The 9,397-nt window shown below is 32.9% G+C and overlaps 1 long non-coding RNA gene across 1 annotated transcript in view; it reads left to right on the top strand.

Moving 5' to 3' along the window:
- Window positions 1-9,397, top strand: part of LOC108732662 — a 233,703-nt gene that overhangs the window by 203,889 nt on the left and 20,417 nt on the right. Inside the window, exon 4 of the long non-coding RNA XR_003231562.1 lies at window positions 587-610. This is a non-coding gene — a long non-coding RNA (uncharacterized LOC108732662). The remainder of the gene's footprint in view (window positions 1-586; window positions 611-9,397) is intronic.

Genomic DNA, 9,397 nt, shown 5'->3' with positions numbered 1-9,397 from the left:
CCGCGGGGGTAATTACCCCCAGGTTCGGAATCACTGGTATATAGGTACTTAATCTCCGGTTTTACGGGTTGTTAGCGAAAGGCTTTCTGTTTGATATTACTTAAAATTATTCTCTTCAAAAATCGCCCTGAAACAGTAGCACAATGTTTTTAATACGTCAACTTCTTATTCCACTGATCACAAACGATATTATCCAGGACCCCTGTATAAAAAAGAATTACATTTTCACATTGTACAGTTTTATGATATATTCTTGTATAACAGTTATTTTCGCAGGCAATCTCTCTATTGTAAGTATGCCTATATGATAGATAGGATATAACATAGGTACGTTACACCTCATGTCGTATTTCATTTTAATTTATTATTCAGCATTCTAATGAGTATAGTCCTAGGAACCTGCTAATAACAATTGCTACAACTTATGTAGTTGTAGTAGTTCTTAAAAATTGTTTTAACTTTATACAAACACTTTTGTAAAACGCGATGTTATTAGTGGGAAATAAATAATATGTAATAGTTTAAGATTAAAAATTTACATTTTTGCATATATTTATTTATTTAGGTAACTTTTCTTTATTTTCAGGTTAGCATCCCTTATACTTACAGGGTAAGTAACTTGAAGTATCTTTTTCATGCATTTTATTTCTTATTTATATAGCTACTACCTTTAAATAATCAACTATTGAAAAATCAATATTAACTTCAGTTGCAATTATTGTTTTTGGTGATTTAAAATGATAAATTTATTTTTTAATAAAAAGGGATTTAAGAAAGTTTGCATATCACACAATGGTGAAGGTTGCAATATTATTAAAAAAAATAAGAAATTCAAGCAATTTCCAGGCTCAGAGGTTCTTATTCATCCATGACATTCTTATAAAAATTGTAGTTTATGATCGCGAATACGTAATGAACATTTACGTAAACAGTTTGCTCTTTTGTTTTCATGACATATAAGTTTATTTGACCCCATATGATGTAAGTGCATTGTTATTAGAGATTTTCTGCTCTATTAATTTTTGATGTCAAAAATAGGTGCAGGTAATTACAAGACAATTCAAAATTTATTTAGTGTAAAAAAGTGATTAAGCAGCAATCAGTCATAAGAAGCGAATGGGATAGGGTGGTGAAGCGGGTGACCTTCTTTACTCACCCTGATGGTTTCTATGTTCCCCAATTATACAGGGTGGCGGATTTAATTTTTTATTTTTGGAAATGCCTGAAACAGGTCGATTTTGACTTTAAAGCGGACAGTAAATACATTAATGTAAGAGCATTCTTCTAAAGGCAATGACAACCCCTTCAAGAAACTTAAATATCATTTTAAAGGTATTTCAACTCTCCTTACAAGCAATTAATTTGATACTCCGTTAGAAATAATAAATCGAGAAAAACAACTTAAAATAATCTGTGATAAACTTGTACTTGTCGCATATTTGAACTACAAAAAAAAGAGCGTTGATCAAAGTCCTGAGAAGATTGATAGAATAATGTCATCTTTTATTTCTCTCCATGAATGAATGTTATTTTTTTGTTATTGTAATAAAAAATTAATGTAATTATCAATTATCGATAAAACACCTGTTCAACGATGAAATATTTATGCCGTTTCCCTAGCATTGTTGGCAGAACATTCGTTTATTGAACATTGTATGTTCCGTCCATTAAAAATATGCATCATTTTTGGCAATGATCAAGAACCTTTGTTTTTGACAAAAAAGGTTCTGCGGATACATTAAAATACTATAAACTTTTTCAATTAAGCATTAATCTATTGCTTCTTAAGACACTCCAGTACTAATACTGTCAATAATGTACCGCATATTTAATTGCTCAAATAAAAAAAACTTAATTTCCATAAACAAGCAAATAAAATTGAACTGTAGACTTTTAGAAAGATAGAAAATAGCTATGCTGTCATTACAATATTATTTATTGTTTTTTTATTTTCAAATCCATTATTATGTTTCGTAAGTAGTAAGTACCTACCGCATCTCTTTCTCTCTTGTAAATTCATTAAAAAGTAATTATAAGTAAACATTGCGCTTTAGGTATAATACTTAAAAAACGTACAAGTACATCGTCAATATGTTAGTGTACAATCTCAGCAAAGAAAAGTGAAACAGCGCTAAAAGTTACCTTTGTTTAGGGTACCTATTCAAAAATCTTTCGACTGGGTTTTAGAACCATATAAACTGATATTTATTAACTCTTAATAAGGGTGGGGGTTGCACAGCTCCTACACATTATGTTATTAAAGTTTTTTAAGAATTTAAGCATCGCGTTCAGCTACCATTCTAAGTAATTTGTATTGGAGATTAGTTGATATGGAATAGAAAAACATAAACATATTCTTAATATACTTACTTCTAACTGTCACATCAAACAACCTTTTCCACTTGATCGAGTCATTTTTACATACTGTAGCCAGCACAAGCGTGTTTGTGCGCGATCGGGCATACGTGTGTGTGAGCGGCTTATCGATTCGCCGACTAGCCGCGGGCGGCTTTCTTCATGTGCGCCGTATTTGTAAGTGTGTATGTCGTACCTGCGTTATGGGAAAGCAATTAAACAGTTCAAAGAAAAAGAAACTTTTTCGGACGGTTCGAGAAAGTTCCCGAAAGGGAACAAAAGGGTATTTAAAGGAAGAGACGATCGCCGAGAGTAGTAGAAATAAATTGACCGTTGCAGAAGTTAATCTAGAAATAAATTGACAGTGCAGTGAATAGTGATTTAGTAACAGTACTGTAAATAAATAGAATAATTCTTAACCTAAGTTTAGTAATAATTCAATAGTGTTTTTAAGTTTAATAATAATTAGTGTAAATAAATAGTTTTCGTCTTAGAAGTTAAATTTTGTTAAACCCACGAACATTACATTACAGAACTTTTTCCCTATACCCTTATACTTCCTAAGAAAGCTTTCACTTTCGTTACTTGTGCTTTTATATTTATTTTATCAATGTCGTTTTCTTCCGGTACTTATCCTAAACGTGTATGCTTTTTCACCTTTTGTATCACCTCCAATTTCCATCTTAATTCCTTTTTTCCTCCCTTTTTTCCCTTATTTTCCTAAATTCCATATACAGTAGAACCTTGATAACTTAAACTTCGATAACGTAATAACTTCTATAAATTCATAAAATTTTGTGTTCCCTTCCTCTCGGAGTCCAAAACCTGTATTACTTAAAATAAAAACCCTCTATAATTTAGACCAATAATTTGGGCATCGCACCTCAATAAGCAGTAAAGTGGTTCGAATCAGGAGAAAGTCTTCTATGTAAAAGACGAAGAATTCCTGAATTCCCTAATTTAGAAAAATGCTTGTAGTTTACATGGTTTAGACAGTGTAGAAATAAAAACATAAAAAGGAAAAAGCTGAAGAGTTTGCTAAGTCACTGGAAATCCATAATTTTACAGCTTAAACTTAAGCCCTTAACCTCAATAACTTAAATTATTTTACGTTTCCCTTGGTCTTTATCTTATCGAGGTTCTACTGTACATACGTAGTCTTACTTACATTCGGCTCCAGTCCCTTCTCTTTTTTTATCTAAATTTGTTAAGTAAAGTCTAACATGACAATAATAAATTTCATATTCTCATTTTTCCTACACGCCTAAAATTGAAATTTGTCTTGTTTGGATTAAGGTGTTGGACTTTAATGGGAATGTTAGCAGCTAACAATTCCATTTTTTGTTGACTTAATTTCTAGTTGGGGCTAATATCTTTATCATTACTTTTGAGTTAATTTTTGCCTTCTGGTTGGGGGCATATATCTAATAAAATATTAATTATTATATAATTGAAAAATGCGTAAATTGTATCAACGCAACTTGTTTTTGTTTTTATTAAATTTTCTGTTTAGTTTTGTTTTATTGCGGCAGTATTTACGTCCATGTAACTTCCAAACCCGGATCTTCTGCCAGTAGAACTGTGTTATTTTTAATATTTAACCAATGTTTCGATGATGATTCAATAATAATAACAAACGACGGCGTCGTTGTGATGTTATGGTGCGATTATAATCGTTCTTACTATTACATTTCTTTACTGAAACATCAGCCAATTAGATTTTTGTCTTGTTCGCTGTTACATACATCCATGTATACAAAAAAAGAACTGAACGTTTCGCGTTTGTGACGTTTAATTTTTATATGCGTACATGGAAGTTGAAATAGTAATTTGCACATTCATGAAACCCGTGTTTACATGCATAATACGTTCCTTGTAGTAAGTGTAGCTAGTTCTAAAGCTCATGAGGTTTTATTTGCGCCAGAGACTGACTTTGTTGCGTTCATATTGTATTACATTTTTAGGAAAACATTGACTTTGCTGTTATTAACCATTTGCATCGTTGTACACAAATCAGGTCTAGAAGTCTAGATAAACAATGACGGTTAATGTTTTTAAGAGGTAGAGATGTGGAAATTAATAATTAAACGGACGTAGTCGTATCACTGCGAAACCCAAGGCAAAGGTTCATGAAATTCCAAACGAACTCTACATCAAGATTTACTATGTTCGTGACAGATTTGTATTTCCGTGTATTTTTACTACGAAAACCGCTCAATGAAATATCGTAAGATTGATGTTTGAATCATGGACTATTTTGGTTGTCAAAGTGTCAATGTATACCAAAAAAAAAGCTCGATTCGACTTATTAATGAACGTTACATAAGTATGAGGTCTGTTCAAAAAGTATCGTGAATTTTGTGTTTTTTCAAAAATCATTTATTCGTGAATAAATATCTTGTCCCCTTCAAAGTGATCTCCACCAGATATAATACATCAAAGCTCTTCTAAAAATCATTGTTTGTGATCTTGTTCAGTTCCTCCTTCCATGCCGTCTTTATCTCCTCAATCGTAACATAGCGCCATCCTTTCATGGGCCTCTTCAGTTTTGGGAGCAAGAAAAAGTTACTGGGTGGCAGATCTGGTGAATACGGTGGCTGCGGTATTATTAATGTGTTGTGTTTGGCTAAAAATTCGCGCATAAGCAACGTAGTGTGAGTAGGGGCGTTATCATGGTGCAAAAGCTAACTTTTGTTCTTCCACAAATCCGGGCGTTTCTGGAGGATTGCTTCCGGCAAATTGCGCATAACTTGCAGGTAATATTCCTTATTGACCATTCTACCCTCTGGCAAGGACTCATGGTACACTACGCCCCTGCAATAGAAGAAAACTATTCGACATTCGACCTAAATTGGCGCCCTTTTTTCGGTTTTGGCTCGTGCGGCAGCTTCCATTGGGATGATTGAGCTTTGGTTTTCACGTCATAACCATAAACCAAAAATTCGTCACTAGTTATGGCCCTCTGGAGCAAATTCGGGTGGCACGGACAGAGTCCATCAGCTCGTTAGCAATGTTAATGCGATGCTGTTTTTGGTTGAATTTGAGGAATTTTGATACGAGGCGACCCTTCTCATGCCCAAATCATTGGTAAAAGTCGAAAGGCAGAAGCCAATTGGTATGTGCAGGTCCTCAGCAAGTTCTCTTTTGCCATTTTCATAATTTAACTAAACGTTAATATGAATTAATATTTAACCATCTACAGATTACCTGAAATTAATATGAAAAAATTGTTACTCCTGTCACCCCTTAATGTTTATTTAAATTATTAGATATTAATCTCTATCAGGAAAAAATTTCATCGAAGTATTTCGTTTTCATCCCAATGAGAAGTCATTTTACTTTACTTATTGACTGTATTTTCTTACCGTTTAAAGGCATTTTTTATTGCTTTTATATCAACTTTCCATATTTTCCTTTTAATAAGCAATGGGTCAAAGTCTGCATCCACATTAAATATTATTGGCCATGGTATTATAATTAATTTGAATAATAAAGTTGCCCATTCAATTCCAGGAAGCAGCTTTTTTTTTTTTATTGTTACAAGTACAATTCTCATCAACAATAAGAGGGAGGAACACAAAGGTAAAAAACAGATAAATAATAAATTTGGCAAAAAATTACCAATAATTACCTTAATTTAATTATTGCTTACGTTGACAAACAAATCAAGGAACTAAAACGAAAGGTAATTTAATCTTTAGTCTCTTGCGATAATATCCAATGACTCAAGTGAATATGGTATATAGTATGAGTCATTATGAATGTAGGTAATTAAAATTTAACAATAAGTAAAAAATGCTTAATAGAACGCAAGAAACCAGATGCTTAGGCTATTGTACGTAAATACGTATGTTTAAAAAACTAACAATGAGTATTAGCTGATTGGGGTTTGGATTTTTTATTCATCAATCACGCCACCTCGAACGATCTAGATTCTGGAGTGCATCGCACCGGATATGATGATTAATTTACGATGTTTTTGTTCAATAAATAGGGTATCGCGATTGTGATAATGATCTTTATATGGTCTGCAAGGACGAAGCTAACTAGTTTTTTGAACCTTAAGCAATATGCATGTATGTATATTTCTTCGTAGCTTATACAAAAACAATTTATAGTTATTTGATTCAGCGCCGTGAACGTAAAAGCATATAAATTCATAAAATCAAGCAAATTTTTTATAGATAGGCACTTAAATAAAAAAAAAAGATAATTTCAATGCAAAAGCGTAGAAAGTGCCTCATCAAATAAAATAAATTTATCATCGTTTTAAATTAATAACATGTTATCTTATTTTGTATCATCAAATAAAATGGCATATGTCAAAATCTAAATTTTACAATACTTTTGATATTACGTAATATGTACAGTAATAAAGAAATGGATGGTCAGCAGCTACAGTTATACCAGGTCTTAAACAAAACGAAAGTAGGAAACCCTGGATAACAAACGACATTGTAGGATTAATAGATGAGAGGCGAAAACACAAAAATAGAGCAGACGAAGAAGGGAAAAAAGGATATAGGATTATAAAGTGGGAAATAATTAGGAAGTGTAGGGCAGCTAAGGAACAGTGGACTAATATGAGGTCTTAAGAATTAGAAGAAAAGTTTGAAGTAGGTAAAACGGATGAGGCTTACAATATAATTAAATGGAATTTTAGAGATGTAGGTTACAGTAGTAATAATTAATAAAAGAAACGAGCCAGGGGTCATTTTGATAGAAAATGAGAAAAAGGTAGATCGGTGAAGAGAATATTTAGAGAACCTATACGCAGATCTAGGAGATATATTAGAGTAGGAAGATAGTGTGGAGATAGATGACCTAGGTTATCCCATAATGAGAGAAGAGTTCTATACAGCATTAAAAACTTAATGAATAATAAGGCGCAAGGTATTTATGGGATACAAGGGCAAATTCAACATGCAGGATATGAGGTTAGAGATCGTATGTTTATGCTAGTTAGTCACATTTACTAGACGGGTAAAGTCCCAGAGGGTTATAAACGAAACGTGGTAGTAGGTGCGAGACATTTATAACAATTAGCTTAACTTCCAATGCGTCAAAAATCTTAACTAGAATTGTACAGAGGATCGAAAAAAGGGCAGAAGAATTATTAGGGGAAGATCAATTTGAGTTTAGAAGAAATAGAGGAACGCGAGAGGTCATTTTACCTTTACTGGTAACAATATAGAAAACGATACAAAAAGGAAAGAGTGCGCACAAAGGATTTGCATTTGCAGAAAAAGCTTTTGACAGTGTTAAATGGGACAAGGGATGAGGGATGAGTTGCAGAGATAGAAGAGTGATACTCACTTTGTATAAAGATCAACAAGCTGTTATACAGCTGGAGCTGCAACCTAGAGAAGTAAATATTAGGAGGGGAGTCACTCTGGGATGCACACTGTTATCGCTACTTTTTAATTTATACATCGAGGATGCGATCAACATCATTAAAGACAGGACAACTGTAGGGATAGATATACAGGAGCAAAAGATTAGTATGCTTAGATTTGCACGGCTTTAAATAAAATGGGAGCAGTATTGTCAAAACAATATTATATGAAAATAAATAAAACAAAAATACAGGTATGCAAGAGAAGAAAAAATAGGGAAAGAGCGAATATAATGATAGGAGAAGAAAAATTAGAAGAAGTGGTTGATTTTAGGTATCTAGGAAGTCACATAAGTCAGGAGGTAAGGAGTAGTAGGGATGAGAAGCAAAGGATAGCACAGGATCGAGTCGTCTACAATAAAAAGAAGTCACTTCTGTGCTCGCGAACGGTTAATTTAAATTCGAAAATGATTTTGATTATAATGGTGCTTAAAAACGCTTAAAGCTCAAAAAGGTAAAGGTCTGAATGTCTTCCTGACGTAAATTCATTAAAAATCGATTGAAATTAGTTATTCAATGGTCGGAGGCCGTCACCGACTGCATGTTTGAGTTCCCTCAAAACCCTTGAATCACTAATTTCAGCTGATTTTTAATGAATTTAAAACATAAGTCTTGGTGATGAGTGCAAGACGGTGGTCCTCTGCCCGGCGTATCTCTGAGGATGTCGTCTGCATATTCGTGTTGAACAGAGGGAGAAAGATTCAACATTTCTTTTTTGTGGAAATACAGAAAAATTGGAAACAACTGTCTTATAGAATTTAATTTCATAAAAATAGATCAAACACAAAAGTTGAAGGACTTGAATCGAAGGACATTTTGATAGTCTTAGAATTAAAGGTCGATGAACTAAAATAAATAATTGAGACGGATTCTCTAACTGAGGATGATACCTGCGGTATTGAAACGCATTTTAGGTTTCTAAACGTTCTGTTATGAAATTCTGGAATTTCTTGGGTGTGTTATGCAAATCGATTCCCCCTGTAAGAGGGGTGCAGCTGCTCCCAGCCCTCTCTTGGCGACGTCTTTGACTTTATAACTTTTATTTAAAGGTGTGATGCAACATATTCTTTTGCCTAAGGTGTTTTGGAATTGTTTAAAATTGTCTTAAAGCATGCTCACATAATCGCATGAGATGTCCTGTTTTTTGTCCTATTGAATATTTGATTCTAGCCTGTCAACTAGTACCTGAAGATTGTTTCTCGTTATAGCTCTGAATCATTTACAAATTTGGAAGCATTTCATTCGTTACCCTCCGGATATACTTAATGTTGACCCTGAAACATGCGAAATGTTTCTATTATTGCATTATGACACAATTCCTTTTTTCTTTTCGTTTTGTAAATCAAACTAATTGGAAAGGAAATTCCTGTTAAAATAATACGAGTTACTTGCTGAGAATGTGATGGAAGTAAAATCTGTCCGATTTGTTAAAGAAAAAACACAAAAACAAATGTTACTGAATAATAATAAATTCTGCAATAACCAATCTGTTAGCTATTAATAATTAAGGAAACATTAATGTGGTAGTTATATTATAACTCACGCCTACGCTTGTCGAAGTTGTCTATTTATATATTATTTATTTTTTTATTAATAATAATTTAACCATTAAAATTGTCAGAAGGTCTACTGTTTACTTCACATAAC

This window comes from Agrilus planipennis, unplaced genomic scaffold (assembly GCF_000699045.2).
Source record: "Agrilus planipennis isolate EAB-ADULT unplaced genomic scaffold, Apla_2.0 scaffold56, whole genome shotgun sequence".
NCBI classification, from domain to species: Eukaryota; Metazoa; Arthropoda; class Insecta; order Coleoptera; family Buprestidae; genus Agrilus; species Agrilus planipennis.
The sequence above is the reverse complement of the archived record's forward strand: the minus strand, read 5'-3'. Positions and strand labels throughout refer to the sequence as shown.